Source organism: Oryx dammah, unplaced genomic scaffold, assembly GCF_014754425.2.
Source record: "Oryx dammah isolate SB20612 unplaced genomic scaffold, SCBI_Odam_1.1 HiC_scaffold_1, whole genome shotgun sequence".
NCBI classification, from domain to species: Eukaryota; Metazoa; Chordata; class Mammalia; order Artiodactyla; family Bovidae; genus Oryx; species Oryx dammah.
The window spans coordinates 108,912,763-108,933,866 of record NW_024070185.1 but is presented as its reverse complement, the minus strand read 5'-3'; positions in this window follow the sequence as shown (position 1 = coordinate 108,933,866).

Genomic DNA, 21,104 nt, shown 5'->3' with positions numbered 1-21,104 from the left:
TCGTGTCCGACTCTCAGCGACCCCATGGACTGCAGCCTACCAGGCTCCCCCGTCCATGGGATTTTCCAGGCAAGAGTACTGGAGTGGGGTGCCATTGTATATGTATATACAAAATGTTAACTAAATTTGCAGAAGCCTTTTGCTTTCTCCATGAAACTACACAGCCATGGTATTACTGAATATTCAGAAAAGACATCACAAGACCTCCCCCTTTCATGTCCGAATTCTGTTTTAGAGTCAGGCAAGAAATCTTTCTTAACTCCCTGGCTTTATTATGAGAACACAGAAGAATTCTTTTACCCGCTTCCTAATTCTTGGGACGATCGTTGGTGATAATTTCAAACACTTTGACATTCACCGTTTTGAAATGCCCCGTTGAGGATCTGTGCGCAGTCACTGACGCTGTGACCCTGGCGTTGGCGGCTCACCCTTCATGGGGAGGGTGGCATGCTGTCCCGAGCTGGGCTGGTCTGGGTGAGATGGCCTGTGTAGGGTCCTTTGCCAAAGCCCTGGAAATGACTCACTGACGCATTTCAATTCAGAAATCCATGCCGCTCAGGAAACAGTAGTAAATTTGGAGAATTAGGTGGGCCCATTCATAATTAAACACCTGGAGTGCAGCACTCGTGTGTTTCCTTCCTGAACCGGGCAGATGGATGCCCTCAGCCACGTGTTGCGTCTCCTGTTTTCTCTGTGACTTTTCTTTGCCAGCAGCGTATTCCCGTCTTCTCAAACTGAGGTTACTCCAGCCCGTTCCCATTCATTTCCTTGTACACCTTTTGATAGTTCTCCCACGATAATAGATTTTCACCTATTGGCTAGAGAGGGATTCTTATTACACTTCTGTGGGATTTTGCAGCCATGAAATTAAAAGACGCTTACTCCTTGGAAGGAAAGTTATGACCAACCTAGACAGCATATTAAAAAGCAGAGACATTACTTTGCCAACAAAGGTCCGCCTAGTCAAGGCTATGGTTTTTACAGTGGTCATGTATGGATGTGAGAGTTGGACTGTGAAGAAAGCTGAGTGCTGAAGAATTGATGCTTTTGAACTGAGGTGTTGGAGAAGAGTCTTGAGAGTCCCTTGGACTGCAAGGAGATCCAACAAGTCCATTCTAAAGGAGATCAGTCCTGGGTGTTCATTGGAAGGACTGGTGCTAAAGCTGAAACTCCAATACTTTGGCCACCTGATGCAAAGAGCTGACTCATTAGAAAAGACCCTGATGCTGGGGAAAATTGAGGGCAGGAGGAAAAGGGGATGACAGAGGATGAGATGGCTGGATGGCATCACCGACTCGGTGGACATGGGTTTCGGTGGACTCCGGGAGTTGGTAATGAACAAGGAGGCCTGGAGTGCTGCGGTTCATGGAGTCGCAAAGAGTCGGGCACAACTGAGCGACTGAACTGAACTGAACTGAATTGTGGGGTTTTGTCAATTAGACTAGAAAACAGTAAGGACAGAGTGAGAAAAGATTTCTGTCTCGCTTTTCACGTGTCACAGATAATGACTCCAGCGCCCATGACATGGCTGGATGCAGCTACAGACGGCACGGAGCATGCACTCAGCATTCAGTCCTCGCCCTGAGAAGCTCCCAGATTTCTCAGTGCTGTCTGGTTGGTGGAGGTTAGCCCGTCCAGTGCTTTGAAGGGCTGCAGTTTACCACTGGTGGGTAGGGCACTGGGTGCCAACTTCTTTGAAAGCAGGCACTGGGTTCTTTTGATTAAATATAGAAAAGCTAACTAGAAGTCTTGGGATGGAATTTGAAAGGAGACCTCCAAGAATTTTTCAACTCTCTGATGCTTTAATGTCTTGAATGGGTCAAAATTAATGCCAAAATCTGAAATGAGAAAATGAGAGCACGTGAGGTTTCCATCGACTGGAGGAATGGCTGCGGCCTCAAGAACCAAATGAAGAAGCAGCTCAGCTTTTCTGCCTCGTGAACATTCACTCCCCTTGATCTGGGAGGTGTGTCTGAGTCTGGGGATGTGCTGTCCCTCTTATTCCTTGAAACTTCTTCCAGTCATGCTGGACAGAAGGCTCCCTCCCCTGATGTCCTTCCTCTAAAATATACCATTTTTGCTCAGAACATCTTTGCTAAGAATTTGCCTGCCAATGCAGGAGATGTAAGACACCCAGCTCCCATCCCTGTGTCGGGAAGAGCCCCTGGGGGAGGAAATGGCAGCCCACTCCAGTATTCTTGCCTAGGAAATTCCATGGACAGAGGAGCCTGGCGGACCACAGTCCATGGGTTGCAGAATCAGCAGCACGATACAGTACCCTTGCTCAGACAGCGGCTCCTCCCCGTCTGCTCACACATCCACTGTTACTCAAACGACCACCTCTGGGGCCCGCCTGTGTTTCGACTTCCACTGTGAACTGTTCTCAGCACCTTCTCTGCTTCTCCCTATCTTTCTTGTCCTCCAGGCTCAGGACTACAGCACATGAATCAAATTCCTGCTTTCCCTGCTCAAGCCTCACCCCTATGAACCCCAAAGATGCTCACCAAGCTGGCCCGACAGAAAGCAGAGCCATCCACCCTCAGGGCGGGACTGGCCAGTCTGACCCCCTTAGCACTCAGCCTGGGTATCTTAGGGCTCTTTTCCATTTTCTGTGACTGAAAAGCTTTAAGTACTTAGTGACTATCCTGGTCAGATCCCAGAAGACAGAGAATCTTATGACTCCCCCCCACCCCCCACCCCCCGACCCCAGCCTACATTTTCTCATCTGAAAAACAGAGCTAATAATACCTCCCTGTCTCCCTGGTAGGTTTCAGGGAAACTGAAGGTGACCAGGCGGTGGGGAGGGGGAGAACTTCCTGGATTGCAGATGTCACACCAACATCAGGTGTGACTGCTGCTGTGTTTTTGGTAATCCATGTCCACTTAAGTGTTTGCCGTGGACTCATACTAAAAACTTCCCAAGAGATCCCCTTGACAGGGCATTTTGTCTCAGAATATGAATGTCATAGTTTCAATAATATCCATTTTTAGCTACATTTTTTTGAGGACTCACAAAAAAGACACAAGGTAGAAATACCCAGATTCCCTAAAATTATTAGAGAAGAGTGTATTCTAATTTACCTAATTTCTGGCTAACAGGCTAATGGAAAATACTTTCCTTTGAAACTTATTCTTGAATATCTAAAGGTCTCAGGCTGATTTTTTTCACTGGAATAAGTATAATATATAACATGAATCTTTAATGCTTCTCAGATAAAGAATTGCTGTATTTAAAAATATTAACTGCATCTCCTGCAGTCTCAATCCAAGGTTAACTGAAAATTGTTCGTTGAAATTCAACAATTTGGAGGTCTCAACTCTGATCATCATTTTCTACGGTAGGGTTTTCATGATGCTTTTATTTAGAGTGAGGACGCATCACAGTGACATGTCGTGCGCATCACTTTCGTGTTTCCTTACCTCCCAAATGGAACGATCACACGCTCTCTCATTCTGAGGGCAGGCTGTGATGAGGACAGAAGACTCCCATGTTGCAAATGCCATACACTCACTCTGCATAGAGACTCCAGTCCAGTTCCTTAAATCAGAGAAAAGAGCAGTGTTTATTTTATTTTGAGTTGGTTCCTGTTTTGGGTGAAGTCATTAGAGAATTAATTTTGGAATAATTGTGGGTTCTTCGGCACAACAGTCTTGAACCAGGCATGCCTGATCTAAAATGGACATGATGAAGTTCCATGCAAACACCACGTTCATAAAGAAAGTCTAGGAACCACAGCATCTTGTGACTCGATGGCTTGGTCACGGGTGATTCATATCCATACGTTTGAAACACAGGCTTCTGGATGTAATGGTAGATACAGGAAGTGCCCTTTACCGCCTCTTGGCTCTGCTGGAGGCGCAGCGGATGTGAGAGGCACAGCGGGTCGGGCTGGGGGACGTCTTACAGGGAGGCTGACTCTGAGCCAGGAGATTGGGCACGGAGCGGGCGAGCAGCGTCGTGCCTTGAGTGATGACCTCAAGGGACGCTCAAAGCCAGGCGGCCATGCTCAGGTCCCCGGGGGTGCGCTGTGACTCCAGGAGAAGACAGACAACTTCATCCAGTCCTCACAGCGTGTGAAGCTAAGGGAATCACCCCGTTTAATAAAGAAGAGCCTCAGCCTCACCAAGGTCAGCATCTTGCCTAAGGCTGCCAACTGCACGCCCATGGTGGAACCGCGATTCTGGGGTTTATTTTACTCCCCCGAATCAGCTCTAATGCAGTTGTGAAAGTGATGGTTTACTCATCCCGGAAGTGGAAGCTAATGCAGCTTGACCGAGTTACGGAAAGACTGGTTGGGGAAATCAGGAGAACTAAGGCCACCTCATGCGAAGAGTTGACTCATTGGAAAAGACTCTGATGCTGGGAGGGGCTGGGGGCAGGAGGAGAAGGGGACGACAGAGGATAAGATGGCTGGATGGCATCACAGACTCGATGGACGTGAGTCTGAGTGAACTCCGGGAGATGGTGATGGACAGGGAGGCCTGGCGTGCTGCGATTCATGGGGTCGCAAAGAGTCGGACACGACTGAGCGACTGAACTGAACTGAAGCCCACTTTTCCATGTCCTGAGACTAATAATAGCACACAGCTATTATTTAAGTTGACGTGTACCAGGGTGGGTGGTGAACCCAGACAAAGTGTTTCTGTGCGGTTCAGTGACCTCTCTGGCTAGGTGACCTTGAGCATTTGAAGAAGATTCAGGACTCTAGATTTCCTGTTTCTGCTTTAGGTTGTCTACTTTAAAAAGTGTACAACGTGAGAGTTGCGAGTTAAGTTTTATTTGGGGCAAAATGAGGACTGCAGCCTGGGAGATAGCACCTCAGTTCAGTTCAGTTCAGTTCAGTTGCTCAGTCATGTCTGACTCCCTGCGACCCCACGAACTGCAGCACACCAGGCCTCCCTGTCGATCACCAACTCCTGGAGTTCACTCAAACTCACATCCATCGAGTCGGTGATGCCATCCAGCCATCTCATCCTCTGTTGTCCCCTTCTCCTCCTGCCTCTAACCCCTCCCAGCATCAGAGTCTTTTACAATGAGTCGACTCTTCACATAAGGTAGCCAAAGTACTGGAGTTTCAGCTTCAGCATCAGTCCTTCCAATGAACACCCAGGACTGCTCTCCTTTAGAATGGACTGGTTGGATCTCCTTGCAGTCCAAGGGACTCTCAAGAGTCTTCTCCAACACCACAGTTCAAAAGCATCAATTCTTTGGCGCTCAGCTTTCTTCACAGTCCAACTTTCACATCCATACATGACCACAGGAAAAACCATAGCCTTGACTAGACAGCACCTCAGATAGCTCCAAAAGAGGCAGTGGAAAAGGTCCGTATATATGTGAGTTTGGTGAAGGGGGAGTCCGTGCAATCAAGCGCACGGACTTTCTGTAGAAAGTTTCTGCTGATCTCCTGAAGCTTCTGCTAGTCATGAGAAACAGTTGTCATCATGGGTTTTAGAGCTTGTCTAGATATGAGGAGATACAAGAAGTGGGCTCATAAAAGTAGCTCCTGAGAATATCTAACTATCTGAAGAACTGTCCTGCCAGTTCTCCCCAGAGCACAGAGAGCCTTATTCTGCTCTCCCCCGAACTCCTTCGGGAGCACTGAAGATCAGCCCTGCAGCAGCTCATGATTTAATTTTCACAGAAGTAGGTGGCAACCACCCATGGCACGTGCCAGTTTGGAGTTGACAAGGGGTTGGGTTTTTTAATTTTTTCAACGTTTTTATTTTGTATTGTAGTATAGCCAGTTACCAATCCTGTGATGGTTTCAGGTGAATAGTGAAGGGGTTCAGTTGTACATACACATGTATCCATTCTCCCCCAAACCCCACTCCCATCCAGGCTGCTCCATAACATCGAGCGGATTTCCCTGTGCTATACCTTGTTAGTTATCCCTTTTAAATATAGCAGTGTGTTCATGTCTATCCCAAACTCCCTAACTACCCTACAAGTGGTTGGTTTTGGTGGAGGAAATTTCTGTAGGCATGAGGAGTGTTATGCAATGTCTCATAGCATCTTGCATCTTCTAGTTATTCTAGAAACATCTGTCAGATAACAAAATTGTTTAGTCTCCAAGTCCTGTCTGACACTTTGCAACTCCACGGACTGCAGCACGTCAGGCCTCCCTGTTCTTCACCATCTCTTGGAGTTTGTCCAGGTTCATGTCCATTGAATCTGTGATGCCATCCAACCATCTTATCCTCTGTTGCCCTCTTCTCCTTCTGCCTTCAATCTTTCCCAGCATCAGGGTTTTTTTCCAATGAGTCACCTGGTCACATCAGGTGGCCAAAGTGTTGGAGCTTCAGCTTCAGCATCAGTCCTTCCAGTGAGTATTCAGGGTTGATTTCCTTTAGGATTCACTGGTTTGATCTCCAAGGGACTCTCAGGAGTCTTCTCCAGCACCACACTTTGAAAGTAACAGTTCTTTGGTGCTTTGCCTTCTTTATGGTACAACTCTCACAACCATACATGACTACTGGAAAGACCATAGTCTAGACTGTACAGACTTATCTGTGATATGATGTCTTTGCTTTTAATACGCTGTCTAGGTTTGTCATGCCTTTCCTTCCAAGAAGCAATCATCTACTTTCTTGGCTGCAATCACCATCCGCAGTGACTTTAGAGCCCAAGAAGAGGAAGGCTATCACTGCTTTCACATTTTCTCCTTTTATTTGCCTTGAACTGATTGGACAGGATACCCTGATATTTGTTTTTTTAATATTGAGTTTTAAGCCAGCTTTTTCCGTGTGTGTGTGTGGGGGGGGGTTTCCCCCTATAAAGTTGAATTAATTGCAGGAATATGGTAAATTTAATTGGCCACTGGATGTCACTGTTTACCCACCAACAGAGGACCAGCTCCGCGCCCACCCACCCCTTTTTTCCACCCTTGACCTGGTCAGGACAAAAGCCTGTGGAGGCAACTCCAGTTGCAGAGATTTCAAGCTTATTTCTCATAAACAACCTGCTTTCTCTTGGGAATAGAGTGGGTCCTGAGTTATTCAATTCAGGATATTTTCTCCTCATAGCAATTTAGATTGAGAATCGGTGCATGTATTTCTTTTATCCTCCTAAATAAGTTTTGTTTTCCTAACACAAACAAGAGCTATCTTGCAATTCATCCTGGAAACAGCAACATTAGTTAATTCAAGACTGTGAACTTTTATATATAACTTTCATACAACACTGTTGGGCTTCCCTGGTGGCTCAGTGGTAAAGAATCTGCCTGCAATGCAGGAAATGTGGGTTTGATTTCTGGGTCAGGAAAATCCTCTGGAGGAGGGCATGGCCACCCACTCCAGTATTCTTGCCCAAGGAATCCCATGGACAGAGGAGCCTGGTGGGCTACAGTCCATGGGCTCACAAAGAGTCGGACATGACCAAAGCAACTGAGCACACACACGGAATGACATCTGTATCATCTGTGTGGGGCTCACTGCTGCAGCAGAGAACCTAGAAAATGACCATCTTAAGATGAGCAGGAGCCTCAGGTTTACGTGATCGACCCCCTTTTCATGCTTTTTACCCTAACTTCAGCATTCCTTGGAGAGCAACAAGATCTTGTAAACGGGAGGCCTTTCTTGAAATTTCCCCAAAGTGTGAGACCGAGGATGTGAATGAGAAGGACCTGTGGAAAACAAGCCAGTGTGACAGTTCCTGGTCATCATGGCCCCTGCCCCCTCTCCTCCCCGCACCTCATCTGTAAGACGTGTGCTCGTCCACAAGTCCACGTTGCGCACACAGTTTACACCATTCACACCACCTGCACTGTCCACACCATCCACACCACCCGCACTGTCTACACCATCCACACCATTCATACCACCCACACTGTCTACACCGTCCACACCACCCGCACTGTCCACACCGTCCACACCACCCGCACCATCTACACCGTCCACACCACCCGCACCGTCTACCCCGTCCACACCACCCACACCATCCACACTGTCTACACCATCCACACCATTCATACCACCCACACTGTCCACACCATCCACACCACCTGCACTGTCTACACCATCCACACCACCCGCACCGTCCACACCACCCACACCATCCACACCATGCATACTGTGCATCCCATAACCTTGGCTTTAACGTCAGGAGGGAGAAAATCGCTTGTTTCCTGAACCAGTGTATTCCCGGCAGATTGACGGCAGTAGTTGCCCCATTAAGTGAACCCTCCCCTGTGCGGGGCCTGTGTCAAGGCTGTTCCGAGTTTCATTTACCCCTCACTTTAGCCCTGCAAGCTGCTCCAAACAATCTCTAATTTCCAGGGAGAAGATGAGCACACAGAGAGGTTAAAGGGCCACAGGAGCCCCTCAGCTGGCTACCTGTGCAGCCTGGGTGAGCTCCCATTGGCTCTGAGGCCTTTGGTTTTACCCGCTTGACTGCTCACAGGTGTGAGGGTCAGGTTTATTACAGTGACCTGATAGCACTTGGTTAAACTTACGAAAAACAAAAGACAGAGCAATGACGGCCCACTTAGCACCTTGGTGGTTTAAGCAAAGCCGCCAGTGAGTGGCAGGCCAGGTGTATTTGTGTTAGGGGTGTTGAGAGTGGTCATCTGTGAGAATGATGGTTATATATGAAACGATGGAAATCTTACTCATACACTTTGAAGGTTTAGCTCATGTCAAGGAAGAGAGTTCATGAAAATCTGAGTTCCTTAGAGGTTTGGGGTGCTGCTGCCATTTGTAGCAGAAGCTGCATTGCTCTAGCTTTCTCTTTTGTGTATCGAATGCCTGGGGGCTTCCATTAATATAGATTTAGGAAATGCCAATGGTGTTTACACTGCTGAATATGCATCCTCGTCATCATCGGAAATATGTCAGTCAGCATCGAGGTGGGGGAGCACCGGGCTTTCAGGGACCTGGGGACAGGCAGGTTCAGCAGCAACTTGAACTTTCTGCTCGAGTCTTAATTTTTTGGAGGGCATGAGACATTCACTTCACCTCCTATTTCCAGGAATTTTCAGATTGTCTCGACTCTGCTATCTTTTGAACGACCAAGAAGCAAGGGATGTTCATAAAGCTTAGGAGATGAGGCACAGATTGGAAACATTAGAATTGCATCTGGGGGAGAGGACTCTGAATTTATTCCCAAGGACTTACTCAAATCTTTACAATGGAGTATTTGAGTAAGTTCAGAGTGGGGGAGGGAGGCGCGGCCTATGCTGTAAGAACACTGGGTGCCACAACCCGCTGCCAGGTTACGGATGTTCAATCCCATCCTTCTTGGCGTGGGCAGTGGGAAGGTGGGCCTTAGAGGGCACAGTTCAGTTCAGCTCAGGCACTCAGTCCTGTCCCACCCCTTGCGACCCCATCGACTGCAGGCCTCCCTGTCCATCACCAACTCCCAGAACTTACTCAGACTCATATCTGTCGAGTGGGTGATGCCGTCCAACCATCTCATCCTCTGTCGTCCCCTTCTCCTCCCACCTTCAATCCTTCCTAACATCAAGGTCTTTTCCAATGAGTCAGTTCTCATCCAGTGGCCAAAGTATTGGAGTTTCAGCTTCAGCATCAGTCCTTCCAATGAATATTCAGGACTGATTTCCTTTACGATTGACTGGTTGGATCTCCTTGCAGTCCAAGGGACTCTAGAGTTTTCTCCAAACACCACAGTTCAAAAGCATCAATTCTTCAGCGCTCAGCTTTCTTCACAGTCCAACTTTCACATCCATACATGACCACTGGAAAACCATAGCGTTGACTAGACGGACCTTTGTTGGCAAAGTAATGTAATTGTTGCTTTTGAATATGCTTTTGAACAGGCTCAGGGAAGCAGTAACTGCCCCATGGCCCACATCTCCCACACTCCCTCCAGCAGGACCTGCAGGGAAAATGCACTCGGCCCCTGCAGGCAGCATCAACAGGATCCAAGAGGATCCCTGGTGGTGCCAGGTGAACACAGAACCAGAAGAGCCCTCTCTAGGCTCTGACACCTGTGTTGTCATTGGAACAAAAGCCGAAGAAAGCGAGCAGGGGCCTATGCACTAAACTAAACAGGGCGCCTGCTGCTGAAAGAAGAGACTTAAATAGGGTCCAGAGTCTCGTCATTCAATTCTCAAAACGTCCAGGGTACAGAGATTCACCCATCATACCAAGAGCCAGAAAAGTCACAACCTGAATGAGAAAAGGCAATCAACTGATGTCAGTATAAAGATAAACCAAAGATTTGAATTATCTGACAAGGATTGGAGAGCAGCCATCATTTAAAAAGAGCTTCAGGAGGAGGGCAAATGGGAAGATTGGAGCCGACACATACTCAATGCTACATATTTTAAAAGTAAGTGATACCTGTGCACCCAGGGAACTCTACGCACTACTCTGTAATGATCCACATAGGAAAAGAAGCTAAAAAATAATAGGTATACGTATATGTACAACCAATTCACTCTGCTGTACAGCAGAAACTGACAAAACATTGTAAATCTACGCTCCAATAAAAATTAATTTAAAAATTAAAAATCCAATTCTTGTTTCACTGAAAAAAAAAATGCTTCAATAAGCGATTCCAAATTATCTCTAAACAAAGCACAAAACAGAAAACTTCAGCAAAAGCATTTATATCTGTAGAAGGATACATACTATATCACTTATGTATTACTTTACAAAACACAAAGTAACATTACACACGATTGAGGGATATAAACATAAGCAAACGTATAAGGATACGAATTGCAAGAATGATCACCAAATTTGTGATTGTGGTTGCTTTTATGACAGGAAGGAAATGCAATTCAAAAGCGAAATACAGTATGCTTCCTCTAGATGAGAGATGTTTTATTTCTTAAGCTTCGTTGTTGATACATGTTCATTATAATAATCTTTACGTTTATCTCTGAAGTATTTCATAATAAAAATGACTACTGAAAAACTCTACTAAGTGATGGCTGTCTCTGTGGCTTGAAACTTTACACTTAGTACCTTAAACAAAGCATTAGTGCTTAACATGGTTAATTTTTGCTTTAACGTTTAAGGCTTTTAAATTATAAAAGAAGAAATAGAAAATTAGAATATCTTAAAAGAAATTGAGTCAGAGAGGGAAAATCTTTCATAAAAGTAACTCTAGGCCCTTTCCTCATACCATTTACAAAAATTAACTCAAAATGGATCAAGAATCTAAATGTATGTTCCCAAGTCTTGCCTATTGTAAATAGGGCTGCTATGAACATCAAGGTGCATGTATCTTTTCAAATTAGTTTTCTCTCAATATCTGCCCAGGAGTGGGATTGCAAGATAATGGTAACTCTATTTTTAGGTTTTTTGAGGAACCGCCATACTGTTCTCCACAGTGGTGCACTAGTTTATGTTTCCATCAATAGCGTATAGGAAGGTTCCTTTTTTCCACATCCTCTCCAGCATTTATTACATATAGATTTTTTTTTTTAATGATGGCCATTCTGACTGGTGTGAGGTGATAACTCATTGTAGTTTTGGTTCGCATTTCCTTAATAGTTAGCAACTAAAGAGTCTCTTGATGAAAGTGAAAGAGGAGAGTGAAAAATTTGGCTTAAAACTCAACATGCAGAAAACTAAGATCATGGCATCCGGTCCCATCACTTCATGGCAAATAGATAGGGAAGCAATGGAAACAGTGACAGACTTTATTTTCTTGGGCTCCAAAATCACTGCAGATAGTGATTGCAGCCATGAAATTAAAAGATGCTTGCTCCTTGGAAGAAAAGCTATAACCAACCTAGACAGCATATTAAAAAGCAGAGATGTTACTTTGCCAACAAAGGTCCGTCTAGTCAAAGCTATGGTTTTTCCAGCAGTCATGTATGGATGTGAGAGTTAGACCATAAAGAAAGCTGAGCACCGAAGAATTGATGCTTTTGTGCCGGGGGCCAGCGTGAGGAACTCCGCCCATGGCAAAGATCATGAGGAAGGAGGCTTGGCATACGCAAAGGCGTGATCAAGCCTCAGGTAACCCCCTGTTCCCAAGCATCTACCCCAAAACCAGAGTCTGTTTTATGCTCTCCCCCATAACCGTTTCTCTCAGAGAAGGAGTAAACGTGCAGCTCCAAGGCAATAAACATTCCTGGGCATGACAAGAGTGTTTCAGCTTACAGACTCCTCTGAAGGCTATCTAGCCCGCCTGTATAGGTTCGTCCGGCCACATGTGATTGTTTACAGCCTCCCAACTTGAGAGGCATGAGATATTTTAGACTTACTAAAGGCAAATTCTTTTGGGGAGTTAGAAATTATTAGTATAGTGGGTTGGTCAGGAATTATATTGGTGAGGGGTTTTTCATTTGTTGTGCCAATAATTGCTGCTAATTCCCTCCCCTGGGTGTGACAAGGGTGTTTCAGGTCAGACCTCTCTGCTGACAGACTGGCTTGTGTGACAGGATTATCCATACTCCTGCCACTTCGCACATGATTGTTTACTACCTCTCAACCATAAACAGCACAGAGAGTTTTGGAGTATTTTGAGAGTCTTAATTAGCATGGGGCTTTTTCTTCTCTTTGAGCCAATGATTGCCTGCCAGGCCTCCATATCCTTAGGCACCTGGGAATATATTAATCAATGTATTTGGAATATAGAAAAGGAAATAGAGTAGTTTTTGATGTTAGCAATACTAGACTTTTTGAGTTAATGAATTTTCTCTTTTGTAATAGATCACTGTACTTTGTTATAAATCACTGTGTCTTTGTTATGTAAAAATGTAACTTTATCACTATCTTAAGACTAGAGAGATCTTAAGGGGAACATTGGTGAAAGGAGTTTCATTTGTTGGGCTGATGTTTGCTGCTAAATCTCCATGTTCCCTGCCCGTATAATGAATATAACTAACATATAGGAGAAATAAGTATTAACCTTTAAGCATATAGGAGAAATAAGTATTAACCTTTAAGATTAATCCTGTTAACCTTGGGTTAAATAAATTCCTTTCTTAATTGTAACTCACTACACCCTCACCCTATAGGAAAGCAACTTTATCTGGAGGGTGGTGCCTGGTTTAAGAAAAAACACCCTTGAAAAAATAAGCTTTTTGGTTATCAGGAAGAAAGGATCATAAAATGTCAGCAGGTCTCATGGCCAGAAGATGATGTAATATTCCTAAGACCTTTTTTATACATTTATGTGAAGCACCTGATTTTGATAAAGGTCAGCAGGACTGCTGACCACCACGTGACTCTGTATTCATCCCTATGTGTAACAAAAGGTATATAAGCAAACCCAAAAATAAAGAAATTGGATCAGTTTCCGGAAAGACTGATACCCCCATGTCACTTCTTTCTTGCTCCCATTTCTCTGGCTGAATTCCCATCTGGATTCAGCCTCCTTTTCTCCACTACACTATCTCCTACTATACTATCCGTTTCTAATCTCTCTCTATATCTGTAATTAAATATGTATTTTTCCAAAGACGCCGACGCCGTCCCCATCTTCGAATTCCCTGGATCCACTGGGGCTGGACCCCAGCACTTTTGAACTGTGGTGTTGAAGAAGACTCTTGAGAGTTCCTTGGACTGCAAGGAGATCCAACCAGTCCATCCTAAAGGAAATCAGTCCTGAATGTTCACTGGAAGGACTGATGCTGAAGCTGAAACTCCAATACTTTGGCCACCTGATGTGAAGAACTGACTCATTGGAAAATACCTTATTGCTGGGAAAGATTGCAGACAGGAGGCAAAGGGGACAACAGAGGATGAGATGATTGAATGGCATTACCAAGTTGATGGATGTGAGTCTGAGCAAGCTCTGGGAGTTGGTGAAGCCTGGCGTGCTGCAGTCCACGGGGTCACAAAGAGTCAGACACGACTGACAGACTGAACTGAACTGAATATTGAGCATGCTTTGATGTGCCTATCGGTCATCTGTGTGTCTTTGGAGAAATGTCTATTTAGGTCTTCTGCCTATTTATTGGTTGGGTTGTTTTTTGATATTAAGCTATGGGTTGTTTGTATATTTTGGAAATTAATCCTTGGTCAGTAACATTATTTGCAAATATTTTCTCCCAGTCCTTAGGTTATTTTTTTGTGGTTTATGGTTTTCTTTACTGTGTAAAAACTTTTAAGTTTAATTAGGCCCCATTTGTTTATTTTTGTTTTTATTTCTATTACTCTAGGAGATAAATCCAAAACTATATTGCTACACTTTATGTGAAAGAGTGTGCTGCCTATGTTTTCCTTTTGGGGTTTTATAGTACCTGGTCTTACATTTTGGTCTTCAATCCATTTTTATTTTTGTATATGGTATTAGAGAAGTTCAATTTCATTCTTTTATATACAACTGTCCAGTTTTCCCAGCATCACTTAGTGAAGAGACTGTCTTTTTTCCATTGTATAGTCTTGCCTTCTTTGTCAGAGATTAATTGACCATAAGTGTGTGGGTTTATTTTTGAGCTTTCTCACCTTTTCTATTGATCTGTATGTCTGTTTTTGTGCCACTTCAGTTCAGTTCAGTTCAGTCACTCAGTTGTGTCTGACTCTTTGCGACCCCATGAATCGCAGCACGCCAGGCCTCCCTGTCCATCCCCATCTCCCGGAGTTCACTCAGACCCACGTCCATCGAGTCGGTGATGCCATCCAGCCATCTCATCCTCGGTTGTCCCCTTCTCCTCCTGCCCCCAATCCCTCCCAGCATCAGTCTTTTCCAATGAGTCAACTCTTTGCATGAGGTGGCCAAAGTACTGGAGTTTCAGCTTTAGCATCATTCCTTCCAAAGAAATTCCAGGGCTGATCTTCTTTAGGATGGACTGCTTGGATCTCCTTGCAGTCCAAGGGACTCTCAAGAGTCTTCTCCAACACCACAGTTCAAAAGCATCAATTCTTCAGTGCTCAACCTTCTTCACAGTCCAACTCTCACTCCATACATGACTACTGGAAAAACCATAGCCCTGACTAGACGGAACTTTGTTGGCAAAGTAATGTCTCTGCTTTTGAATATGCTATCTAGGTTGGTCATAACTTTTCTTCCAAGGAGTAAGCGTCTTTTACTTTCATGGCTGCAATCACTATCTGCAGTGATTTTGGAGCCCCCAAAAATAAAGTCTGACACTGTTTCCACTGTTTCCCCATCTGTTTCCCATGAAGTGATGGGACTGGATGCCATGATCTTCGTTTTCTGAATGTTCAGCTTTAAGCCAACTTTTTCACTCTCCACTTTCACTTTCATCAAGAGGCTTTTTAGTTCCTCTTTACTTTCTGCCATAAGAGTGGTGTCATCTGCATATCTGATGTTATTGATATTTCTCCAGGCAATCTTGATTCCAGCTTGTGCTTCCTCCAGCCCAGCTTTTCTCATGATGTCCTCTCCATATAAGTTAAATAAGCAGGGGGACAATATACAGCCTTGACGTACTCCTTTTCCTATTTGGAATGAGTCTGTTGTTCCATGTCCAGTTCTAAACTGTTGCTTCCTGACCTGCATATAGGTTTCTCAAGAGGCTGGTCAGGTGGTCTGGTATTCCCATCTCTTTCAGAATTTTCCACAGTTTATTGTGAGCCACACAGAGTGCTTATATTCTTTGCAGCCAAAGATGGAGAAGCTCTATACAGTCAGCAAAAACAAGACTGAGAGCTGACTGTGGCTCAGATCATGAACTCCTTATTGCCAAATTCAGACTGAAATTGAAGAAAGTAGGGAAAACCACTAGACCATTCAGGTATGACCTAAATCAAATGAGAAATCAATCTCAAATCAATGAGAAATAGATTTAAGGGACTAGATCTGATAGATAGAGTGCCTGATGAACTATGGACAGTGGTACGTGACACTGTGCAGGAGACAGGGATCAAGAGCATCCCCAGGGAAAAGAAATGCAAAAAAGCAAAGTGGCTGTCTGGGGAGGCCTTACAAATAGCTGTGAAGAGAAGCAAAAAGCAAAGGAGAAAAGGAAAGATATAAGCATGTGAGTGCGGAGTTCCAAAGAATAGCAAGGAGAGATAAGAAAGCCTTCCTCAGCGATCAATGCAAAGAAACAGAGGAAAAGAACAGAATGGGAAAGACTAGAGATCTCTTCAAGAAAATTGGAGATACCAAGGGAACATTTCATGCAAAGATGGGCTCGATAAACGACAGAAATGGTATGGAACTAACAGAAGCAGAAGATATTAAGAAACGTGGCAAAAATACATGGAAGAACTGTACAAAAAAGATCTTCACTACGAAGATAATCATGATGGTGTGATCACTCACCTAGAGCCAGACATCCTGGAATGGGAAGTCAAGTGGGCCTTAGAAAGCATCACTACGAACAAAGCTAGTGGAGGTGATGGAATTCCAGTTGAGCTGTTTCAAATCCTGAAAGATGATGCTGTGAAAGTGCTGCACTCAATATGCCAGCAAATTTGGAAAACTCAGCAGTGGCCACAGGACTGGAAAAGGTCCGTTTTCATTCCAATCCCAAAGAAAGGCAATGCCAAAGAATGCTCAAACTACCACACAACTGCACTCATCTCACATGCTAGTAAAGTAATGCTCAAAATTCTCCAAGCCAGGCTTCAGCAATACATGAACCGTGAACTCCCTGATGTTCAAGCTGGTTTTAGAAAAGGCAGAGGAACCAGAGATCAAATTGCCAACATCCGCTGGATCATGGAAAAAGCAAGAGAGTTCCAGAAAAACATCTATTTCTGCTTTATTGACTATGCCAAAGCCTTTGACTGTGTGGATCACAATAAACTGTATGCCACTGCCATACAGTATTGATAACTGTAGCTCTTCAGTATAGCCTCAAGTCAGGGAGTGTGACCCCTGAGTTCTGTTCTTCTTTCTCAAGATTGGTCTAGCTATTTGGAGTCTTTTGTGTTTCCATATAGTTAATTTTTTTTTCTCATTCTGTGAAAAATGCCATTGGTAATTTGATAGGGATTGCATTGAATCTGTAGATTGCCTTGGGGGACAACAGTTATTTTAACAATATTCAGTCTTCCAATCCAAGTATACACTTTATCTTTCTGTTTGTGTCATCTTCAATTTCTTTCATCAGCATCTTACAGTTTTCAGAGTACAGATCTTTTGTCTCCTTAGATAGGTTTATTCATAGGTATTTTATTATTTTTGATGGAGAAGAGAATGGCAACCCATTCCAGTATTCTTTCCTGGAGAATTCCAGGGAAAGAGGAGCCTGGCAGGCTATAGTCCATGGGGTCACAAAGAGTTGGATATGACTGAGTGACTATCACTTTCATTTTTCACTTTATTATTTTTGATGTGATGGTAAGTGGAACTGTTTTCTTAATTTCTCTTCCTGATAGTGTGTACACACACACACACACACACACACACACACACACACACAAGACTTTTGTATATTAAAATTTTGTACCTAGCAACTCTACCAAGTTCATTGATGAGCTCCAGCTGTTTTCTGGTAGGGTTTGGGGAGTTTTCTATGTATAATAGAGCATTAAGTCATCTACATACAATGCAGTTTTACTTCTTCTTTTCAACTTAAATTCCTTTTATTTTTCTTCCCTGATTACTGTGTCCAGAACTTCCAAAACCATGTAGAATAAAAGTGGTGAGAGTGGACATTCTTGTCTTATTCCTGATCTTAGAGGAAATGCTTTCAGCTTTCTACCACTGAGTATGATGTTAGCCGTGAGTTGCCGTAAGTGGCTTTTATTATGTTGAGATATGTTCCTTCTACACCCACTTTCTGAAGTTCATTCATTGTTGTTCAGTCACCCAGTCGTGTCCAGCTCTTTCCACCCCACAGACTGCAGCGCTCCAGGCTTCCATGTCCTTCACTATTGCCTAGAGTTTGCTCAAACCCATGTCCATTGAGTCGGTGATGCCACCCAACCATCTCATCCTTTGCTGCCCCCTTCTCCTCCTGCCCTCAACCTTTCCCAGCATCAGGGCCTTTTCCAATGAGTCAGCTCTCTGTATAAGGAGGCCAAAGTATTGGAGCTTCAGCATCAGTCTTTCCAGTGAATATTCAGGGTTGATTTCCTTTAGAATTGGCTGGTTGGATCTCCTTGCTGTCCAAGTGACTCTCAAGAGTCTTCTCCAGCACCACAATTCAAAAGTATCAATTCTTCGGCTCTCAGCCTTCTTTATGGACCAACTTTCACATCCACACATGACTACTGGAAAAACTATAGCTTCAACTATGTGGACCTTTGTCGGCAAAGTGATGTCTCTGCTTTTTAATATGCTGTCAAGGTCTGTCAGGGCTTTCCTTCCAAGGAGCGAGTACCCTGTTATTTGTCATGAAGTGATGGGACTGGCTGCCATGACCTTAGTGGTTGTTTTTAATTATTTAATTTTTTAATTAAAGGATACCTGCTTTACAGAATTTTGTTTTTTTTCTGTCAAACATCAACATGAATCAGCTTAGTTGTTTTAATGTTAAATTTCAAGCCAGATTTTTCACTCTCTTCTTTCACCTTTATCAGGAGGCTCTTTAGTTCCTCTTCACTTTCTGCCATTAGGGTGGTGTCATCTCCATATCCGAGGCTGTTGTTTCTCCTGTCAATCTTGACTCCAGCTTATGAATCATCCAGCCCTGTATTTTGCATGATGTACTCTGCATACAAGTTAAACCAGTAGGGTGACAACATACAGCCTTGTCGTACTCCTCTCCCAATTTAGAATGAGTCTGTTGATCCATGTTCAGTTCTAACTTTTGCTTCTTGATTCACATACTGGTTTCTCAGGAGGCAGGTTTCTCTCTATCCCTGTTTTTATTCATAGGTCTTCTTCTCAGTGAGCCCTCCCTAATCATCTGGTATAAAATTATAGAGTTCCCTTCTCCAAAATTTTAAACTTAATTCTTTCTTCCTTAATTTATTTCTTCTCCTCAAAATTTATAGCCAGATAGCATACTATATACTTTTTTATCTTATTTATTGCCCCACAAGACTGTAAGCGTCCATGAGTTCAGGGTTTTTGTCCACAGCTGTACTCTCAATGCCTACAAAAGTAACTGGCATATCGAAATTATTCAATCAATATTTGTCAAATTATCAAAAGAACACATGACTGATGACTTTGGAAACAATCCTCAGACTCTTAATTCATCTTCTTTTTAAGCTTCTTAAGCAGATGAATTTTAAGCTTCTTTTTAAGCTTCTTCCCTTCTAACTAGACAGGGAAGCCTGGCATGCTGCAGTCCATGGGGTCTCAAAGAGTCTAACACGACTTAACAACTGAACTAGGACAAAGGAGTACATAAAAATTAACACTAGATGGCACAATATTACAAAGAAAGTAACATAACCCTTTTCTGCCAGCTGGAATTGCTTCAAGAAAAGCCTAACTGTTGCCAAGTTTCCTCTGGCCTCCCCACTTCCTGGCCTGCTCCTGTTATGCTTTGCTGTAATAACAGATTTCACTGAGTTATGCCCCACCTGCATAAATGTTACTCTGCCCTGCTGAGTATTTCAGAGCTTCCACGTGCCAGTCTGTGTTACCAAGTTCCTCCTCCCCACCCCTCATAACCTTCCAACCTATCTTCAACTGGTCATTAATGCTCTAGAGCCTTCAATTTCTGGAGCTGTGGGTGGTCTGTGGTGAGAATCTATCCCCTCTGGGTCACACTCTGTTGAGTAGGAGATGTCAAACATTTTACCCCCAACCTCTTCTCTCCCTAGAACTCACATTGGACCCATGGATTCCAAGGGTTGGGGATGGATCTGAATGAGAGCTGCCACGGAGCCTGAAGAATCACCACTTCTCTGTACCACTTAATGCTTTCATACTCGGCCAACTAACCCGTCTTGACTGTTTATTCCCTAAGGGCTGGTTATCCCAGAAGGTGACTTGGCGTTCATGCCAAGAAGCTCCTGTCACTAATCAGCCTTCACCAGTTCATAGTGGGCTGGGGTGATGAACTCATTCCAGCTTTCCAGGGACGTTCCCTGTTGTAACGCAGGAACTCTCAGGTTCTGGGCAATCCTTCAGTCTGGAGCAAAGCAGGGCAGTTGATAACCCTACATAAAGCCCAGATCTCACTCCATTCAAACTCAAGCCAGAACTGGGTCACACCTGAGTAAAACTTCTAGTGCACATCCGGATTTCTGTTCTCAGCTCCCACCCACGTCACCAGCTGCCACGTCAGGGGAGTCTGCCTCCTCTGTGTCCCCTATCTTCACTTTCTCCTCTACGTTCTCACTGCAAAAGCTACTGGGAAACTACAGCAACCAAGACAAGAGGGGACCACTGAAGGTTCAGAGTCTTCAGGAATGAAGCTTTCGATCATACCACCTGGTATAGCTGCTGGCTCAAAGCAAAGGAAATATGGAATGAGTAGGGGAAGAAGGAAGTTACAAGTATCAACTACAGGCTCATGACCACAGAGAAGAGGGGACTAATCCCTAAATATTATTTTCTTCTTTGCTTAATGTATGTCTATAAATCTGTGTTTGTATATTTGTGTATATACAAACTAATTTTTTCTTCCTTTGCACTGTAAGAATTAATGGCAGTGGTTAACTTTACAGTTTCATCTTTAGCTTACAGGATATTCAAGAGGGACTCTAATAACTAAAGTTGAGAAGTAACTGACATCACCCAACGATTACTAAAATAACATTTGAGATCTTTTCTTTTTGTGCAAAAAGTGAGAGTGCCTATTTCTACAAAGGAAAATTGTGTTTTGTTAAAGAAAAGTTGAAGTTTGTTATTACGGTATCGGAAGTTGAAATAGATGTAGAAAGCTGTGCACAGATATTGAGTAGGCAAAGTGACAAGCTGTCCCGGTTATTACACCATCATCTCAATCCAAACCCACACTTTAATACTCTGCTTTGTGATGCTAGGGTTGGGACTATGAAAACTGTATTTCTGCTTTGCCAGTTGACTTTCTGATTTGATTCTGCAAGGCAGAGAAGGGAGGAAGGATGTAGTCTTCTCTGACAAGTGGTTAACAATTACAGTACTGAGCTTTGGGTTGGAGGATACTCCAAGAACCAGCCTCATCATGCCTAATCAAAGGTCATCAACTGTCAGCCTCAGGCGCTGTCTCAGAGTACTCTCCTTCAAGCTTCTTTTGTCCCTACAGTCCCGGGAGTGACAGCTTCATCACACAGTTCCTAGCTGTGGGTTAGCTCAGTATCCCCTTTTTTGCCTTTTCAGTTCTCCAAAACTACTTCAGTTCAGTTCAGTTCAGTTCAGTCACGTCCGATTCTTTGCAACCCCA